This window comes from Cupressus sempervirens, chromosome 1 (assembly GCF_028749045.1).
Source record: "Cupressus sempervirens isolate cs-2001-9-10 chromosome 1, ASM2874904v1, whole genome shotgun sequence".
Classification (NCBI taxonomy): domain Eukaryota; kingdom Viridiplantae; phylum Streptophyta; class Pinopsida; order Cupressales; family Cupressaceae; genus Cupressus; species Cupressus sempervirens.
In genome coordinates, this window is record NC_143118.1 from 248105738 (window position 1) to 248129012 (window position 23275).

A 23275-nucleotide genomic window follows, 5' to 3' on the forward strand; every position below is an offset into this window, starting at 1 on the left:
ATCTTTGTATTTTTTTGTACTCACGCTACATTATAAAATGTCTTTGAGGGGTTTCATGTTGGAAATATTCATCATCTTCCTTTTTCAAATGAGTATTCCTTCCACAACATTAGCCTCATGATGTGTTGATGACACATGCCATTATAGGTGTTTGTACTTCTTCTATACTCTCGATGTTCCTGGTTCTTCTTTCTATAGAAGATATTGCATTTAGTTTAACTGTTCATGTCTTATCCTCAACATTATAGGGGGTTATGTTGGTTTTTTTTCTCTCTTGTTTCGATTGAGTGAGCTATGTATTTAGTATTTGATCTTATGTACTAAGTGATTGCAGTAGCTGGATACCTATGCATTTTGGTGAGATGGATCATTTACCATATAGATATTCTTTCATTCCTATTTTTTGAGGCCATGAAGATACCTTCTATCTTTGATTAATTAGCTCTTCAGACTTAGCCTTCTCTACCTAGTCATGTTCTATACAATGGAGGTTCTTTAGATCAACATTTTGGCAGTGTTTGCAGCTTCATGCTTTAGTGGTGATCTTCATGATGGTCTTTTGTTCCTATCTTCTAGGACATTCCTTAATTTGGAGGCTTCTTCAATCTTTCATTAGTTCTTTTCAAAATTAATTCTATCTCTTTTTGGAGTAGGGTTTTTCCCATGTGGTTTTCTCTATTTCTTCTTTTTTCAGAGATATGGTTGTGCTTGGGTACCTCATCAGGCCTTGTTGCTAGGACCCAAATTTATTTTTAGTAGTAGCTTCTAAGTTTTTAGCTACTGCTTAAGTTTATCTTAAGTGGGGGTGTTAGAGTAATAAAAATTTTTCTTATTAATTAAATCATATTGATTTAATTATTTAGTCACTTATTATCTCTAGTTTACTTAAGCTAAACATTGGGCATATATTAATTAATTCTTTTATTAACTATTATCATGCAACCTAGGTTAGATTCATGTTAGGGTTTTGATCTCCTTTTAGAAGGATTTATCTCTTTGTAATTTTTATTAATTCACTTTTGATAATAGCAATCTCTTTTTTGCTCAGTAAGAATGTCTCATCTATAGATCTGGGAATGCCAGCCTCCATAGCTTTTGCTTCTCTCTTTCTCTAACAGGTGTTTACATGTAGGTGATTCTTGGGAGTTGTGGGGTTGATCTTTCATCAACTTTAATGGGCCCTACCATGCAAATAGTGAAAATCTCAATCCAACAATGGCTACAAATGCTCACCAATAATTTGAATCCCTCACTAACTCCACCTAGTAGAGATTCAATCCAACCAAAATGGAACATCAAATAGATTCAACACTCAAAGATGAATAGCAAAAATAGGGCTAGGGATCAAGCCCTAGCCCTTCACACATATGTAGCTTCTCTACATCATTTTTAAAGATTCAAAGGGAACCTAGTAAGTATTGCATGTTGATCCCACTATTGTTCTCTTATATAAAATAATCAACTAACACTTCTTAATTAAAATTATAATTCTCGTAATAATATATTGATCAAATAAGTATTATTATTTAATAAGACAAGCTAAAATTATAATTTTCTTAATAATATCTTAGTTAAATAAGTATTCTACCTAAAATTCTAAACATTAGACAATGACAAAAATAACTTGAAAAATAAACAATGTAAAAAATCAATAATTCTAAATGACAATTAGAGATATTCATGTAAGATAAATCTTATACTATTGTTATTTGACAATTGCATGTCCAATCATTATTTCAAATTATATTTAAAAAAATTTAAAATAATTTAAAGTGCATATTTGAAACAATTATTTCAATTATCACCATCCATTAACCATGTCTTATCTTTTTTTCTTCATTTCCACTTCCTCTTCTCATTTTAGTAGAGATAGATTCCCCTTTCATATTTTTTAGCAACCTCCTTTAACATTAAACTATTTTTTTATGAATAGTCCCTTTTCTATTTATTTTATAATATTAAAGTTACATATTCACAAAAGAAGGACAGAGAGATACAACTCACCCTATGAGATTTCACATAGCAAAGTTGAAAAGATAACAGCTATTCATCAAAAATATATATAAACTGCCCTTAGGCAGCTAAAGTAGTGCCAGTTGAGGGAGGTGGATCATGACAATCATCAAAACCCCATACATCAATAGGGTTAATCAATGGCCTAGAAGGAGCTCATTCATCCAACGTCTTTTTTATTTCTTTTCTTCTCCCTTCACCCTAGAAGGCGAGATTGCCAAATCCATGCACATTAAGTTATTACTATAAATAATTTTCTTCTGAAGATTTTTAAATTTGATGAATTTTTTACAATAATTTTACTAAATAAATTTATTTAGACACTATAAATTGCAATATTAAATAATTGTACAAGTTTTTAAAAAATCATAGATTGAAATTTTTTTTTAAATATAGAACAAATCAATAATTTTTATTTAATCTTTTTTTGTAAAAATTTAAAATTTATGTATCTATCAATGCAAATTGTGCAATAGTCTAATTGAATCAGTTTATTTCTTTTTTTCCTTCTTTTTGATCGGGAAGAGGCTGAAGCCAATGTTAATTATTGTTTGTTGTGATTGTTTATTATTATTATTATTAGTTAAGCTCACATAGATTCAAACCCAAGACCTTCTAGATAAGAGGCATACAATTTATTGTTGTGTTGTAGGCTCTTGCCTAATAATAAAAGAAATTTGTTTCTTAGTTTAATTAGCTAATTAATATTGTATATTTCTAGTTAACTATCTATTAGAAATACCTTATTTATATAAGATCAAATTATGTACTTGATTTGTTAGTTATAAGTTATTTAATCAAAAAATTATTTTAAATGTTGTATTCATCTATTTCTTTCTAGTTTCTAAGTAGTCATTATGGTAAAAAGTACCAAAACTTAATATTTTTATGTTGTGAGTATAGTCAATACCATAAAAAATAAACATATGAAATATAAATTTGACTGTGTCTATATATTAATTTTAATTCTTTAAGTATCGTTAGGCCTATCAAAAAATAAGAATTCCATCTAGGTAATTTACTAGCATTTATAGACAAAGCCCACTTAAAATGCACTCATCAAATTGAATCCAAAAAAGAGTCATATGTAGATTTAGTTGTGCTCAAGGAATATAGAAAAAATCATGAACTCTATCAAACTCAACATATTCAATTTTACAATTTTTCTAAGATCTCAAAATGCAACTAAAGAACTACATCCAATGAGTAATCGATTCATGTGTAGTTTCTTTGACTTTGAATAACTTTTAAAATCAACATTTCTATAGAAAAAATAGAATAATACACCAAAATTGTCCATATAAATGAATTACAATGAGCTTCATTTATTAGATGGGAGGTACTTGTAGCAAAGCAATTCAAGAGATACGTTAACAAGAGAGAGAAAAGTATAGAAGCATATGAAATAACCTACTAAACAAGCTATTCAAGATAGAATTTCTATTTTCTAATAAATCTTTTTATTCATTAATTGAAGCTTTAAGATAATAATATTAGCTAAAAAATATTTTGGGCTAATTATATGTCTTTAACCTCCTTAACCACCCTCCAGAAGTGTCTTCACTTCCCATGTGGTTGGGCTAAGAAATTGTTTAAATCTTTTTCAACAAACTAATTTCACTAATATCCTATAACCAGGGCATTCCATGTAGTTTTCTTTGAGGTAGAATGTCAAGTGTCTACATTTTGCATATTGTGCAATAACAATATTCTATAAATAATTATTTGAGTCATTATATTAGAAATCAGGTGTCTTGTCTATGCTTCTACATTATGTGTACATGTTTGAAGCATCTAGAAAATGCCCTTCTTTTATAATGCAGTGGAAGTTCATGACCCATTCAAAATCTCCCATTTTGATATAGGAAGGGAGGATCCTACCTAGGATTATGACCAATGGTTTTACACCTTCCAATTACCTTAGAAAGTTTTTGAATCCTTGTAACAAATACTACACCCTATCAAACATTCCTCATGTCTTGCTTATACTTCCACATTTTACTTGTGTTTATGCCAATACATTTCTAGTAGAAATGATGGACATACATGCTCTATATTTGAAAACTCCTATTTTGATATAGGTGCTACAAATGAAAATTGTTGGTTTAGAAGCCTTTTTGTTTGAGTTGGAGATCTGTTGAGTGAGAGAAAAAGCTAGAAACAAAGTTTTAAAATATTCAACTTTGGGTAGGATCAAGGCAAATGGAAATGGTGATTTGAAATGGATAACAAGATGAGGTTGGAGGGGTCCACACTTTCCACCTACAGTTAGCATTTAGTGTGTGATGGTTAAGCTACGTAGGGGAAAAAAGAAGAAGAGAAAAAGGTCAACTTTGACTATTTAACACTTTTAGCTTATGATTCGGTTAAATAAGTGTGTAAATTTTAAGCCAACTATACTAATTCTTCTCTCATCTTTAAAAAAATATACTTTTCAATCATAGGTGAGAAAAGATTGATCACCTAGAGTCAATATGTCTTTGTTACATCAGGATCTACAACAAACTTTGAACATTTGATGATACAATTAACTTGGTCTTCATAGAATTCCTTATAGTTGCTCAAATTTTTGGTCAAATAACAGGTATGAGAAGTGTATAAAAAAGTACTAAAAACTCTCTAGAATGAAAATATTGCCTTAGAATGAATTGCCCTCCCTTTAGTCACAAATATTTTTCAATTACCATCTCCATATTTGGGCATTCTCTAAAGATATTTGTTTGAAAGGGACATTGTATTGTTTACTTACTACCCACAATTTTGATAGCTTAAACATTACACACCAAAGTTTGATGTCTATACTAAAAGTATTGAATAGTCAAAATTGATTTACTTGTTCCAAGCTAAAAAATTTCTCAACTAAATTCTTAGGTTGATTCAATTGAATACGATGATGGTCACCCATATCTTTATTGACAATCATCTCACTCGCTGATATTAATTTCTCACAATGACCTTCCTACTTTTAAGACAGATGAAACTTATACTTTGGTCCAAATAACAAGTAAGAAGATAAATATAAGGGTGGTAGGGTACACATAAAAACTACTTATTTATGGGGCAATTATACAAACCATCTCACCTTAAATTATTATCTTCAAACCATTTTTTGGTAGCTGAAAATAATTTTTTGAGAGTTATTTTCCGACATGAAATAATTTCTGGTTGCTCAAAGAAGAAGTCTATAGGTTAAAAATTACTCTTCAAAAAAATATTGATCTAAAAGAGGAATATATATGATTTCCTATAAAGTACTGGATTTTTCTAGCTAAAATATAAAATAAAAGGTCTGGTGAATGACACTCACAAAAATGACCCTAGCAAATAAATAATATGCAACCAAAGGAATGAAATTAGACAACTTGAACTAACAAAAATGCTCAAAATGCTTAGTGTTTTTGTTAATGAAGATTTATGCAACAAAAGATATCACCATTGGGAGGCTATCACCAATCTCTAATAAGATAAAGCATGTAGAAAATATTAAGGCGCTTGTATTAAGAGGTCATCATTAAACATCACACAGTAAGGAAGAAATTAAGCTTGAAAAAATAAGTCAACTTTGACTATTTAACACTTTCACACTAGGAATTTAGTCTGAGTGTGTGATGTTTAAGTTGTTTGTGCAAGAAAAAAGAAAATCTTTGGTAATGAATATATATCCTCCTTGCTAACCCAATCCTTGTCAAACTGAAAAAATAGATATATAAAGATGGAAGGGTCAATCGAAAAACTTAGAGCATTTTCTTTTTAATCAGGATGAAAATCATTGATCATAATACCCAACACATATGTCTTTGAGTCAAATATAGTAATTGTAGTAGCTAAATGTGAACTAAAATATTATATATTAAGATTTAGTTTTTAGGCTAAAAGTGTTAAATGGTCAAAGTTGACTTATTTTTTAAAGTTTTTTTTTTTTTCTTTAATGTGTGATGTTAAAGGATGGCTTAAGTAAAAGAGTGTAATGTACTAACAAATACCTCTAAGATAAAGTAAAAAATATCATCCAAAATAAGTAGTCGCTAAAAAAGACTAAGGTCAGATAGCAAAGAGCTTGCTCTATTTGCAACAATTGAGAATTTGAAATTAAGATGAAATATTAAATTTAATGAAAATTTAAACTTCAAAATTTATTCTCAACAAGAGTTAGTGAAAGGTCTTAATGAGAAGAGCTACAGATCAAATGTCTTTGATGTCATGTTGGAGCGATCTTCCTAAACCAAGATTATGAGAACAATAACTTCTAGAGAGAAGTTTATCAAGAAATGAAATATGTTTTGAGATGATTAAGCAATGTACGTGAGCTTTGTTTATATAAACAAGAGCACCAATAAGATGGGAGGGTAGGTAATACTATCCAGCTATAAATATTAAAAGCAAGGTAACTAATATTAAATGCTAGATGCAAATTATTTTACTAATAATTTTCTAAATCATAAGAGGGACTTGAGCATGAGTAAATAATATTTATTCATATTTTATTTTTTCATTAAAGGAAAATTAATCTTTTAAAATAAGATAGATGAAATCTGATTTTCTTCATATTCTTGTCACAATCCCACGACAACAATCCCCTAAAAAAACTCTCATTATTTATAATAAAAATTATTTTTAGTGTTTCTCCAACAATGTGACAACCATTATGACAGAGTGTGAAGAGCTTGGATCATCAATACAAATTCTTTTTAGAAGAGTAAGGAAACATTTATTAATAGTGTAAGACCCCTCCTCACATGCACTTATTAAATATGACTTTTAGTGTTAAATCATATAGGATATTTGAGTGGATATATGAGCATGGTAAGGTGATGGTATAGGAAATTGCTATGGTTCTTGCTAGGAATCATGTAGAGGACATTATGATAAATTATAGCTATCTTATGTATAATCATTTGATGATTGTTATGATAATAAAATTTAATACTTACCCTCTTATGAATCATTAGAAATTCAAAGACAATGATTATTAACTCACTAGAAATGCCATAAGGTAACTTAATTTTTAATACTAAAAGTACATTATGATGTGTTAAGGTTGTTAGGGTATTATGTACAAGAGGTTATACTTCTATATTGGGATGAGTTAATTGGTTGTTCATAATTGTGATGTAAATCATAAATATTTCAAGTGTTGTCTAAGATACACCCGCATACCTAGGTGTTAGAAGATTAATGGACTTGGATGACTATGATGATAGACACAAGTTAAAGTTTTATGGTTTAGGTGTTTTAATGGAAATTGATATTAGTTGATACATTCATGTTTTGATACCCAATGATTCGAGACTTGTTACATTATTTGACTATTTAAACATTGATTTATACTAATGATGATATGTGGTGTTTTACCTTATGATGATTATGCTATTTATGATACCTTGATGAGTATGTTATACACATTCAGATAGTTCATTTAGATAATAGTAAATTGATCAAAGTTAGATTCAGAATGATTTGATGAGCTATGTTTAAAAAGTTTAATACTAAGATTGAGGAATTATATCATGGTGTTAAATTACACGATTTTTATATGAATGTTCAAAAGATAAGTGTATTGAAAGGAGATTATGGATGTTAAATGGTTAATCCAATTATGTAAGTTTGTTATATTTTATTGGAAGCAGAAATCAAAAAGATCATTGAAATGAGACTTAGAATGTTTGGTCAAATTTGATTATGCAAATTAAGTTGTGTGTTTGTGTGTGTGTGTGTGTGTTTGATTTTTATTGAACTAGTGATATTCAAATTGAGTGTATAGTAAATTTATAATGGAATTTATTGCAAAAATAATAACCAACCTTATGTATAAATTGTAAAGCCAAGGTTGAATATAATGAAGAGATTCAAACCTCATTGTCAAGTAATTTAATTTGTAATCGTAATATGAATGTATGTGTATTTACTAACATGTCAAATGTTTATGTAATGTGCTTTTCATAGTGTCTCTTGACACTTGTCATGTGTATGTGTAAAGGACATGTCAATTAGGGTTGGCCATGTAACCCATTAACCTAAGACTAACATAATTAGGAGCCTAATTAAATCCCCCTTGGTTAGAGATAACTTGTAAAGTCCAACAAAATAAGGTTTTTGAATTCAAATTTTCAAGTCTCCTTTAGGGGCCAAAAAGTGGTCCTAGGAGTAAAATTTAGTGGAATCTAAGTGCCAAAATGGTAGGGGCAAGGGTTGGGGACCTTTTTAACACTACTAGAACCCTCGAGTGGCTTAAGTAACCCTCTAAATATTCCACTTTCATTTGTTGCGAAAATTCAATGACCTTATGACCTTTCTCAAACCCACACTCTTGCCCAAGACTTGCATTTATGATAGGGGACATGTTGATGGCCAAAGGACTTAAGGTCAATTCTGAATTTATTGCTATTAGGTAGGTAGGGTTTAGAGGCCTTTTAGAGGCCTTTGGATAAGTTAGTGGATGTTCACCCAATATCTATCTTTAGAGAAATTAGGTTTTGGAATTGGAGCAACAAATGGAATAGGGCTCTTCTCAAACTTCATTTCCCATAACACATTGTGAAGGTTGGTGATCTACATTGCCATGGATGTGTGTTTCATGTGTTCAATAGCTTAGTATATGCTTGTAAATCTCTTGCATATGTGTACTTTATGTTTTGTGGTATTGTAGTATAGGAGATGGGATTTTGGTTTTGTTTCAATCTTGTTCTTGTTCATTTCTTTGATTTTTCTTGAGGGAATTGTGAAGGGAGCGATGGCATTACTCACGCTTGGATAGGGAAGAAGTGGTCATGTGTGGGGGAAGGGGTTAGTTGGACTCCATGGAAGTGTAGAGTCTCTTCTCATGAGAGAAGAGGGAAAAAAGGAAAGTATGGGCCCTTTCTTGCTAATGCATATTGATTTTGGTTGGGGGAGATAAGGAGAAATGAGTGTGGAAGTTGTATGTGAAATTTAGCCTTGGAAGACACATGTTTTTGTATGTTCTTCATTGGCATCTCCTACATGGAAGTTTCACCTTCACCCCTTTTCATGGGTTCAAGGTTTAACCCATTTTTGAATACATTGGATGGGTGTTTTATGTTGTGTCTATGTGATTTTTGGTTTGATTTGAATGTCACCTGGTTGAATATCATTCCTCCTAGCTCGATATCATTCCTCCTAGCTCGATAGGTGGCCTCCTTGAGTCCTAGGTTGGGAGGTGAGCTCTCCATGGTATGTCATTTTTATTTGTAGATTTATGATGGAATCAAAGAATGGAGAAAACTTTGGATTGATCATCTTGATGGTGTTCTTAGGTCATATGGTGTTCGAGACTTCTCTATTTGTCATACCCTTTCTTGTCGCATTATTGCACGCATGTTGTAAAGAAAAGAATGGTAGTTTCCTTTGTAATGTATGGAATGGATTTAGATTGTAATTACATGTTCATTAATAGAAAGTGGAAATTTAATCTCCTTGTAACTTTTATCAGTGATGGAAAAAAATAGATGAAAGGTTTGATTATCAAGTATTTTTATGGAATTGCATTATGAGATCAAGTTCTAGCTTAATTAGAAAGATAGCCCTTCGAATTACCTTAATTTGACAATGATACATTGTTCCATTATGTAGAAGACATCTTTTATAACATAATAAATAATCTTATTTTTCAATACACTTGCAAGTTCATAATAGTTGAAGGAAACCAATCTAAATCATTCTTCATCAATAACAAAAGAGAAATAGAAACATTTAAATATATTCATCTCCTAAGCTGTAAATTTAATTATACAGTCCCTTGAAAATTATAATTGTACATATTGAAAAATAAATAATCTAGTTAAATCTTATACTATTAATAATTGAAATTGTATATTATACTATTAATATTTGTAGAGATAATATTATCTCATTTTTTGAAATTTTTAATAAGACAAGTTAAAATTTATAATTTTCTTAATAATATCTTAATTAAATAAGTATTCTATCTAAAATTTTAACTATTAGACAATGGCAAAAAATCTTGAAAAATAAACAATGTAAAAAATCAATAATTCTAAATGAAAATTAGAGATAATCATGTAAGATAAATCTTGTACTATTGTTATTTGATAGTTGTATGTCTGCTCATTATTTCAAATTATATTTAAACAAATTTAGAATAATTTAAGGTACATATTTGAAACAACAATTTCAATTATCACCATCTATTAACCATATTTTATCTTTTTTTCTTCATTTCCTCTTCCTCTTTTCATTTTAGTAGAGATAGATTTCCCTTTCATATTTTGTAACAACCTTCTTTCACATTAAACTATTATTTTTTGATGAATAGTCATTTTCCTATTAATTGTAAATTTAAAGCTACATATTCAAAAAAAAGGACTGAGAGATACAACGATCACCCTACAAGAGTTCACATGGAAAAGTTGAAAAGCTAACAACTATTCATCAAAAATATATATATAAACAACCCGAGGCAGCTAAAGTAGTGCCAGCTAAGGGAGGTGGATCGTGACAATCATCAAAACCCCATACATTAGTGGGGTTGGTGGGTGGCCAAGAAGGAGACCACCCGTCATCAGCAGTATCTTTTCTTTTCTCTCCTTCTCCCTCTGCCTTGGGAGGTGAGATTGCCAAATCCAAGCACTTTAAGCTTCTTCTTCTTCTTTTTTGGTTGGTAATAAGTTTATTTTTTATTGATATAATAAGATTTACATTAAAAAATAAAGGTCCAAATTCATCTATCTTAAAGGACCATCATATCAACTACACATTAATTCCTCCTATACTACCAATACATAGGAGCCTCTTCACACTTTAAGCTATTATTATAGATTGCACACTAAAAATGATTATTTTGTAGCAATAAAATATAAGGAAAATAATTTTCTTCTCTAGATTTTTTAATTTGATGAATTTTATATATTAGTTTTAATAAATAAATTTATCTATACGTTATAAATCACAATATTAAATAATAATTATACAAGTTAAAATTGATTTGATAGGTTTTTAATATATTAAAAATATAGAACAAATCAATAATTGTTATTTAATCTTTCTTGTAAAAATTTAAAATTTATTTTATCTATCAATGAGTCTAACTGAACCATTTTATTTCTTTTTTTATCATAAGAGGTTGAGCCATTGTTAATTATTATTTGTTGTGATTATTTATTATTATTAAAATTAATTAAGTTGGGATAGATTCAAACTGAAGACCTCCCAAATAAGAGACTCACAATTTACCATTGTTTTGTAGGCTCTTACTTGCCTAATAATGAAAGAAACTTGTTTCTTATTTTAATTAGCTAATTAATATTGTATATTTCTAGTTATCTATCTATGAGAAATACCTTATCTATATAAGAGAAAATTATGTATTTGATTAGTTAATTATAAGTTTTTTAATCAAAAAAATATTTTAAACTTGTTATTCCTTTATTTCAAGGTGGTCATTATGGTAAAAAGTGCCAAACTTTAATATTTTTATGTTGTGAGTATACTCAATACCATCAAAATTATAAATATTAGATATAAATGTGATTGCGTCTGTATGTTAATTTGAGTTCTTTAAGTATCGTTAAGCCTATGGAAAAATAAGAATTCCATATAGGTAATTTACTAGCATTTATAGACAAAACCCACTTAAATTGCAGTCATCAAATTGAATCCAAAATAGAGTCATATCTAGATTTAGTTGTGCTCAAGGAATATAGAAAAAATTATCAACTATATCAAATTTAGCATGTTCATTATTGTTAGAAGTTGTAATCTTTCCTTGGTGTATTTATAAACCAAGGTTAGACCTCTTTTATTTATTATGATAATATATTAGGATATAAGCCAAGGTATCCTAATATATTTCTTTTTTGTCCTTTTTTCACTACATCTTATTTTGTCATCTAGTGGAATATGTGAGGACAAATATATATTGTAATTTCTAATTTTAGATTATTCCTCCTTAAGAGGAATCTCACACTTGGCCTCACACACATATGAATGGTGGCATTCATAGACATGGGAGTTACATTCTAACTCCTCTCTTTCATCTCTATTTAAGAGATGACCCTCTTCTCTCATTTCAAAACAATGAGGTTTCTTCCTCTTCTCAATTATTGTATGAGCATTGCTCTCTTGCTCTCTCTCTCTTTCTTCTTAGGCTTTTCATGCCTCATTCATAATGTCACAAGTGGTTTTCTTTGCTTTCCCCTTTCCAAATATCTTGTCTCATGGTGTTGGAGCTTGAAGCTTTCTCTCTCCTATTTTATGGTAATATATTTTCATGCATTTACTCACTTAGATTCTTTCCTAGTATTGCTTATTTACAGATTTCTTTTTCCATTTCTAACATGGTATCAGAGCAGTTTAATCTTTATTTTGAGTGTTTTCATGAATATGATTCGAAGGAGACTCTTGAGAGAGATTTCACTAATTTCTTTTTTAATCTTCTTAAGATGGAAGAAATTGAATTTTTTTTTTTTTTTGGATTTGGCTAGTTTACCACCAAACCCGTTTAACTTTTGTTTGCTCTAATTTGTGCAGGTTACTTCTTATTTTTTTATCTAACCCCCCTTTGGCAAGCTTTCCGCCAAAAGGTTTTCCTATCTAAATATCAAAAAAAAATTTCTCTCTTGTTTTGTCTAATCTATTTTGTTTATGGTTATAACATTTACTTAAGATGGCATTAATTTAAGCAAACTCTCTTGCCACTGCTTCCACTTTGCTGCTGGATAATTTCTATTTTGGGTTCAGCATGATTGAATTTCATTGAATCGTCTTTTAATTGTTTATCACTTTTTTCCTTGAACTCTGTTTCCTTATCCGCTATATTCCTGGGAGGTTCAAGCTCATCTGTGGTGTCAACAATCTGATCCTCTAGGTTAGAAGTTTTTTAACAACTTGCTCAAAGTACAAAAAAAACTCATTGCCATGATGACTAAGGAACCTCAATTTTAAATAACGTGCCCATTTGGGCTCTTTAAGATTTGTAACAATAACTCCAAATGCACTGAAAGTGTCATATAGCAGCTTTTCATCCACATCAGGATCAAGATTGCCAACAAACAAGTTTGCTCCAACATCCAAGGTCTTCTTATCTTGAGAGGCCTTATTAACTCGTATTGGCTTCCCATATAATTTGATCATGTTTAGAATCTTGATGGCATAATCTGCATCTTCCTCACTTCGGAACTCTACGAATCTGTAGCCCTGATGAAGTTCAGTAACTCGATCTTTTGGCACATAAACATTAATGACGGGTCCTGCTTGAACGAATAATTCCATAAAAATTCTTCTGTGACTTGGGCATCCAAATTTCCAACATAAGCAGTGGCATCCTGATTCCTTTCAGCTGTGTGTTGCCCGAGAAGATTGGCTCCAACACCTAGTGTTATTCTGCTGGTCATTTTGGTAGATTATAATATATTTATTGCTAAAAGCTGCCTAGAACCTCCCCCATCTGTTGGTCTGTGATGGCGGTGGGCGACTAGCATGACTGTACAATCACAGTTGTTCCATGCAATTTCATTGCTCCGACTACGAGCACATTATATTTTGCAAATGCCTAGCTCTCTTGTAGTCCACATTGCGCATACCCACTGCAAGTATCACTTTGCTATTGAATAGGAGTTTTTTTGTTTTTATCAACGATATATTATGTTTAGAAGTGCTTAATTTGGAGACTACCGAAGCTGCCAGAAGAAGGACGACTAAGCTCAAGAATTTGATTTAATGGGGGATGCTAAATTTAGGCAGCTTGTCTTTTCATGCAAGATTCTTTTTCTTTTTTAAGCTCTTGACAGAGGTATCATTTACTTTTATTATTGCCTCTTGTCAACCTATTTTTGGCAGGTAATCATTCATTGTCAAGCTTTATTCAAACTTTTTTTTAAAAAGTTTTTTAACTTTTTTTAGTATATTCTTATCTGCCAGATCTGACCTCTATCATTCATTACTAATTTTTTTTATATCTTTCTTAATGTTTTATTTCAAAAAAATTCTTTTTGAATCACTTCCAATCTTGAAGGCATAGTTTGAGAAAACTGGGGAGATCTTTTCTTGCCCCATGACTTTATGTTCTTATTACCTTGAGGTTATATTTTTTGAACCAAGGTAAATATTGTGATTTTTTATAAATTGTGACTTTCCAAAATATTAAGTATGGAAAGGTGATTATTTTCTTTAACCAATCTATTTTCGTATATTTATTTGAGTATATATGGGGGCCCACATATATGCCCAGATAAATATATAATTTATGATTATAATGATTTAGAAATTAGTATATACCTTTGCAAAATGAATTAAGTACTCATGTTTACCCTTAATGGAGTTTTATAGCTGATATCTATATTTAGTTGATCTTCCTTAAATCATTTTACTTAATTGGTTTATGAGTAATCTTACACTATTGCCTTCATTATTTAATGATTTGAGTTATTGATCTATCTGCACATAGTTGCACTTTTATGCTTTTATAGCATTGTTCTATGCCCATGTTGGCACTTTATGATCTACATGATTTATATGATATTTTTTTTGAGTTGCATAGGGAGCTTAATATTTTTTCAAGGTTAACTATGTAGGTCCCCTCAGTATAACTGATACATAGTTTCCTTATCTGGCCCATGGAGTATCCCTCCATCCTATATTGGTATGCACTCATTTTATATGGAGTTTCCCTCCATTTGATCCTATCTGTTCCATTTTGATAGGATAATATTTTTATGGAGTTTCCCTCCATGTTATTCCTCCATGAAGATGATGTTATTATTGGAGTTTTCCCTCCAAATTCAGATGATTTGATCCAATTTGAAGGCAATATGTTTTTATATCCTCATAATCCATTCTTTAGATTATCCTAACAAATCATGATAATTCTACTTTGATCAGCATGTCTCTCCTTTATGTTATTTTCATATATTAATGTGATAATTATCTGCATACATTATTGCTTAGATCATGAGTCATGCATGTTATGGAGGGACGCCCCCATTAACTTGCAGTGAGATGATTCATTAAGTGGATTGTCTATATCCACATGATTGATGCAAGATTGATGCAAGTATCATTAGTTGGCCTTTTCTGTGGTCATTTGTGCATTAGTATAATATACTTTTGATGAGAGCATTGATCAAGCTTTTTACTCAATTTGTCCTTGTTGACAATTTTTTGAGCATATACTTTATCTTGATATCATGTTATCTCCATTGTTTTGTGGTAACATGTTTTAATCATTGTTTCTCTATGAGAGTTTTATTATCCTTATTCAAAAGGATTTCAAATTTGCATATATGATGGCATTCTACTTGTGGATATTTGTCTTGTTGTTCTTTTTTCAGGTGATCCATCAAGGAACCTTCTCAATTTTTCACATATGAAGATGTGTCTATGCTTCCACTTGATCACATTGAAAGGACTCATGTACTTCTCTTGGATCTACAAATGTTCCATATGGCTTGAAGACAATCAAATTACTTCATATTGAAGATTAAGTTGCAGATTTTTGTAAATTATGGGTTTAATACCCTTTGATGTAATTACCCCAAGTAAAGATTAAAGGGGGGTGTTAGAAGTTGTAATCTTTCCTTGGTGTATTTATAAACCAAGGTTAGACCTCTTTTATTTATTATGATAATATATTAGGATATAAGCCAAGGTATCCTAATATATTTCTTTTTTTTCCTTTTTCCATTACATCTTATTTTGTCATCTAGTGGAATATGCGAGGACAAATATATATTGTAATTTCTAATTTTAGATTATTCCTCCTTAAGAGGAATCTCACACTTGGCCTCACACACATATGAATGGTGGCATTCATAGACATGGGAGTTATATTCTAACTCCTCTCTTTCATCTCTATTTAAGAGATGACCCTCTTCTCTCATTTCACAACAATGAGGTTTCTTCCTCTTCTCAATTATTGTATGAGCATTGCTCTCTTGCTCTCTCTCTCTTTCTTCTTAGGCTTTTCATGCCTCATTCATAATGTCACAAGGGGTTTTCTTTGCTTTCCCCTTTCCAAATATCTTGTCTCATGGTGTTGGAGCTTGAAGCTTTCTCTCTCCTATTTTATGGTAATATCTTTTCATGCATTTACTCACTTAGATTCTTTCCTGGTATTGCTTATTTACAGATTTCTTTTTCCATTTCTAACAATTATATATTCAAATTTTTTTTTTCTAAAATCTCAAAATGCAACTAAAGAACTACATCCAATGAGTAAGTGATTCACATAGTTTTTTTGACTTTGAATAACTTTTAAAATCAACATTTCTATAGAAAAAATAGAATAATACACCAAAATTGTCCATATAAATGAGCCACAATGAGCTTCATTTATTAGATGTGAGGTACTTGTAGCAAAGCAATTCAAGAGACATTTTAATAAGAGAGAGAAAAGTATAGAAGCATACGAAATAACCTACTAAACAAGCTATTCAGTATACAATTTTTATTTTCTAATAAATCTCTTTATTCTTTAATTCAATCTTTAAGATAATAATATTAGCTAAAAATTATTTTTGCCTAAGTATATCTCTTCAACCTCCTTAATCACCCTCTAGAAGTGTGTTCGCTTCCCATGTAGTTGGGCTAAGCAATTTTTAAATCCTTTTCAACAAACCAATTTCACTAATATCCTATAAATAGACATTCCACTTCTAGTGTTCTTTGAGGTAGAATGTCAAACAGTTCAGGTGCTTGGATTTTGCATATCATACAATAATGGTATTCTGTAAATAATTCTTTGAGTCAATATATTAGAAATCAGGTGTCTTGTCTATGCTTCTACATTATGTGTACATGTTTGTAGCATTTGGAAAAAGCCCTTCTTTTATAGTATGGTTGAAGTTCATGACCCATTCAAAACCTCCCATTTTGGTATTCGAATGGAGGATCCTACCTAGGATTGTGACCTATTGTTTTACACCTGTTAATTACCTGAGACTAAAGGTTTATGGATCCTTGAAACAAACACTATAGTAGACACTGCACCCTTTCAAACATTTATCATGCCTTGCCTATACTTCCACATGTTGCTCATGTGTATGCTAATACATTTGCAATAGAAATAGTGGTCATGCATGCTCTATCTTTGAACACTCCTATTTTAATACAAGTTTTACAAATGAAAATTGTTGGTTTAGAAACATTTTTGTTTGAGTTGAAAATTTGTCTGGTGAGAGAAAAAGCTAGAAACAAAGTTTTAAAATATTCAACTTTGGGTGGGATCAAGGCAAATGAAAACAATGATCTGAAATGGATAACAAGATGGGGTTAGAGGGGTCCATTCTTTCCACCTATGGTAAGCGCTTCGTTGTGATCATTTGTTGGATTGTGGCAACAATATAAAAAAAATTGGATTTCATCTATTTTATCTTTTAAAAAAATATTGTTCTTTATGTAAATAGCATCTCATTGTAGAGTTATAAATAGATGAAACTATTGTCTATAAATAACAATGGTTTTCTCAGATAGTATAAAAATATATTTATATGTTTTTCTTTACAGAAAATAATTTGTACTTGATAAAATGAGATAAATTATAATTTGCTTTATATTGTTGCCACAATCTAATGAACTAACTCTCATTGTCCATAATAAGAGTTATTTATAGTGATTCTCCAACATTGTGACAATCATTATGATAAGATGTGAAGGGTTTGGGTATCAATCTAATTTTGTTTTCAAGAGCGAGAAAACATTATCTAAATGACATTTGATTGTGGTGTTGTAAATAACCCAAAAAATTGTTCCTTTGAAAGATGAAATATGATTTTATTTATATTGTTTTCACAATCTAACAAGGAACTCTAACAATCGATAATAAAAATAATCATAGTATTCCTTCAACAATGTGAGAATCATTATTGTAGGATGTGGAAGGCTTGGATTGTCAATTCACTATTACTTAAAAGAGCGAGGAAGCATTATATAAATGACATCTAATTATGAATCAAAGATATCAAATTTCCACAATTCATCATAATTATTATCATAAGTTTCTGGAATTGATTGTGTATGTCTTTTTTGTTTTACATCTCTTGTTGTAGACACCTAAAAACCTTTAGAAAATAAAGTATTTTTATTTTCTGAAAAATTTCTGATGACATCATCATTAATTAATTAATTAATTATTTAATTAATTTATTTATTTTTATTCCATTAAATCCCTTTATCTTAATTAAAAATATTTAATTAAGGAATCCCTCCCAAAAATGTTTAAATCTTATTTAAACATTATTTCCTTATTTATTAATTATTTAATTAATAAATTGACCAAAAAACCAAAAATAAATTTAAAAATTTATTTTTTGCCCAAAACTTGGCCAATTTCCTTAAGACCACTAACATCTTCCAAAATCTTCTAATCCTTCTTTAATTTTGATTAAAGGCTAATCCCATCATTTCCTACCCCTAATCCCAACTCAAAATATTTAATTAAGATTAAATATTAATCCTCATGTTTATTAAAAAAGTTTTAATAAATATCTCCTTAACCCAAACCCTTGAAATAAATAAAACTTTATTTATTTCTTAAAAATCTAATTTATCCTCATCCTAAGAAGTTCTAGACTCTTCTAGAAAGTCTTCATCCTCATCCTAGGAAATTCTAGACTATTCTAGAAAGTCTTTATCCTCATCCAAAGTCTAGACTCTTCTAGAAGATGTCTTTAAACCTAATCCTAATCCCCTCCTAACCTTGTCACATTCCCTAAAAATGGGTTAAGACTTACTAACCCAAGCCAAAGTTAACAAATATCTCCTCCTTCACCCACCCTCATTAAATGTCATCCACTTGCCTATCCCTAAGCTAATCCTAAACCATCCTAATCCATCCTCTAATCATTTGCACAATCCTAAGCAAGCTTAAAACCTTCCTAATCAAGCCCAAGTCAAAATTCCTCTTATCTCCCTCAAAATATCCCAACCATAAAACTTTATGAAGCCCACTAGGCCATAAATGACTCTTCCAAGCCCTTTTATTGCTCTTACAAACCATTATGAGGGTCTTTATGAAGATTTTATCCCTTGAGCCTCCTTTGTTGACTCATCCTTCCCCTTTCCTCCATCCTCTCACCCTGTGACATGTGTCACTCCCTGATTGGCTGTAAGGAAGCACAATCCATGTGCTCTCCTCTCATGCAATCTGAGCCCTCCATGAGCTTTTTCCCATCCTTGCATCTTAGCCCTCAATCTTTCAAGCCTCTTGCCTATAAATTGGATCCTTCCCCTTTGCAAAACTACACAATCCATGAAGTAAAGTCATAATGCCATTTTAAGAAGCCATTTTACATCAAAACCATACACTCACACCCAAATTCCAACTCCATTTGAAGCCATTTTTGAAGCATAAGCTTGAGCATACATCCTATCTATTTAGACAAAGCCACTCAACAAGAGAGCTTCTTATTGAGAGAGTCCATTAATGGCTCATATTCTCAATTGAGAGCTCATCTTAGTCTATCTTGAAGTTTATGAATTTTGTTTACTTTGTAGAAGCTTTATTTAAATTTGGTTTCTATTAGCATACTAACATTGCTCATATACACTTGTTATCTATCATCTTGATGATAGACCAAAGAGTGTGATGTGAAAGATTGATGATAAAAAAAATTGTAATGTAGATGGTTGTCAAATTCAACCTAGAAAGATAAAAGTCAACATTAACACTCTCACACCATCCTACTCCACCCTTTATGTAATTGTAGAATACCTATTGACATTAATAATCTAGAAAGATAAAAGTTAATATTAACACTCTCACATCATTCCACTTCACCCTTTCTCACATTATAGAATGCATATCCACATTAATGATAAATTTAAATTAAGGAAACTATAACAAGTAAATGACAACTCTGTGTGTGTGTGTGTGTGTGTGTGTGTGTGTGTGTGTGTGTGTTATAAGAAAAGTAAATTTTTAAGATAAAATTAAATCAAATCTGATTTGCCTTTATATGTTGTCCAAATCTAACAATTAACTCATTGTGAAATGAAATCCAATTTGTCTTTCTATGTTGTTGCAATCTAACAACTAACTCATTGTGAAATGAAATATGATTTGTCTTTCTATAGTTTAATAAAAAAACATTTATTGTAACTATAATAATATGACAATGATTATGATAGGCTATTAGGCTTGAACCCTCAATCTAATGGACACGGCAACATCTATGCAGTCAAAAAAATACACCTGATGTGACAGTTTTTTGAATTTCTTAATTAATATAAAATTCAAACAACCATGGTTCTCTGATTTTTAAATTAATTAATTTAAAAGTCAAACAACCATGAATTTCTTAACTAATTTAAAAGTCGGACAACCGTGGTGGTTTTCTGACTTTTAAAACCCATGGTGGTTGTCTAACTTTTTGACTTTTAAAAACTATGGTGGTTGTCTAATTTATTGACTTTTAAAAACCATGGTGGTTGTCTAACTTTAACTTTTTGACTTTTAAAAACCATGCTAGTTGTCTAACTTAACTTTTTTACTTTAAAAACCATGGTGGTTGTCTAACTTGGTTTTTAAAAGTTGAAAAGTTAGACAACCACCATGGTTTTTAAAAGTCAGACAACCATGGTGGTTGTCTAACTTTTAAATTAATTAAGAAATTCATGGTTCTCATACTTTTAAATTAATTAATTTAAACATGTTAGAGAACCATGGTTGTTTGACTTTTAAATTAATTAAGAAGTTCAAAAAACTATCAGCATTTGTTCAACTATTTAGCCAAGGGCAAGGGATGCTAATAGGCCAACACTAAGGTAGATAATAAGAAATATTTAATACTTTAAATGATGGAATTCAGCATGGTCTATATGTGTCAATCTGAGAGCATAAGCTTGAGAAAGGCATTTGAGAAATATGTTGTCAAGGGATGGTAGTTGTGAGATGAGGGTTTATGAATGCATCTATAACACACACAAACAAACTCACACCAAATCGAAATGCTTCTACTACAGGAATTGTCACTTCTAGCAACAAAAACTTACTGAAGTACGACAAAAATATTCTATGATAAAATAACTACAACTATTAACAAATTATCACCGCATAATCTAATTCATATGAAATGTTGTTATACAATCAAATCCAGATATTAAACACATAAACTAATATACTATGATTAAATCCATACTATGTAATGCTAACATAATTAATATACAAATGAAAACTAATTTAAATGCACTCCAAACATAACTCATAGAAAATAATCACCAAGTAACTTTAGAGTGGGCCCTTCCTTCTCAACTACCTAGTGAAGAAAAATAATAGTCTTACACCTTCGTAATCATCCGAATATGGAACTTATATTTTAGAATAATAATAATAGTTTGTGTACAATGTTGTGTGTTATGCAGGAATGTACATATATATCCCCCTACTTCTATCTCCTACTACTTATATAAATGTAGCTTATAGCAATATAAACCAGAATAGGGATAATAAAACCAAATAGTAGCTAGCATACAAACTTATTTATAGGTTACAGGTAGTTGCAACATAAAATGACAATATGTTACTGCCACGTATGAAGTCATCCATCTTGTTTCAATCACCAAATAATAACAAATATGTACCTATTAACAAAGTTTAGTCTCAAGCCAAGAATAGGTAGTTATTTGTAGCGTTCCAGCAAAACAATATTTTGTATAGTTGTTGTTTCATGGTTTGAAATGGTTGCTACATAACCAAATATGAAAATAGATTTAAATTGATTGGACCAAATATAGGAAGAGATGATTGATGAGCTTCTTGTCCACATGAGATTACAACTACATCTTCAGCAGTAAAAAATAGGTTGATGTTTATTTCATTTGCTGCCACTTAACTCACCATGTTGTCTTCCCCACACATATGCACGTTTTGGATAATATTGGTACCCAATATCAATGAAACAAATGTGTATCTATGCTAATAAGAAATGATATTCAATCAACATTTTTTTTGAATTGAGTATCAAATAGTATCTATTCCTATCCAATAGGTGGCAAGAGGATATAGTCCAAACTGGCAAGCAATAGTAAGTTATAGTCTCAACTACCAGGCAACTAGAAGTTGTAGTCTTGTCTAACAGGTGATATATGCTATGATAATAGAGATTAGTAAAACACAATCAATTATTTTACATATTATAATCCCAAAACAATATTAGATATTACATATTTATATTAAACCATATGCAACGTAAAATAGGAAAGTGTGATGAAAATGGAATGAAAATTGAATAGAGTAGTGAGCATGAAATTTTATGAAATGATTAAAATATGGCATAAAATGGGTCGTACTTGACTCTCATCATTCCCCCCAACTTAGCATATTGCATGTTCTCATGCAATTATTATGATCAAGAGGTCTTTGGTTTGAATTAAAAGCACTTGGATTTATGGGTTTAGACTTTGTCTCCACTCTAAACCATGATAACTCATAGATGAACAAAAATCCCTTTCTTTTCTTTTCATAACAAGCTTTGTTATTTTTCTTCCTCAATAAGGATATCTCTTTTAACTTTTCATAAATTATTTTTCTTTTCTCTTTTCTTTTTTGTTTCTTTTCATTTTTTATAGCATCATGGTTCAAAAGCTTTCATATAGGAGAATTTATCTCAATTTGCACAAGAGGAGTTTAAATGGGTGAAATAGGAGAGATGAGAGATTAAACAAAGATTATTACATGATGGATATAATGGATAATATGATGGGTTTAGTAAGGACGATGGATGGAAGATAATAGTGTGACATTCCTCCCCCCAACTTAAAGGTTGACTATCCATGGGAAACAAGGAGAGGCTAGGAAGGGGTTTTGCACAATGATCAATATAAGAAGTAATACAAATAAAGTTTAGAGACAAAATAAGGAAAAACAAAATTTATTGTTTTACCAACATGCATGGGTAGAGAGACCAAGGCTTGAACATAGAGTAACTCAGCAACCAAGACCACCAAAATGGATGAATCAACAATAAGGAATGAAGAGAGGCATCCAAAACTGCAATGCCATAGAAGACCACCATTTCACTAAAAGCATCGAAGAGAAGACCACTGGAAGGAACCATAAAACTAGGATAAAGAGGGAAATCTATGGGACCACCAGCGTCAATTGAAGCATTGTAGATCATACAATAGGAAGTAGCACATTCCATTGAAAACACCTCAACTGAATTGGCAACTTAGATTATGAGTGATCAAAGATTTGAGGATCACACTAAGCTACAAGAGTGAGTGACAGGAGGTGCCAAGAATGAAAAGAACCTCTTAAGCCGATGAGTGTTCCTAGAAAGAAGACTTAGTATAA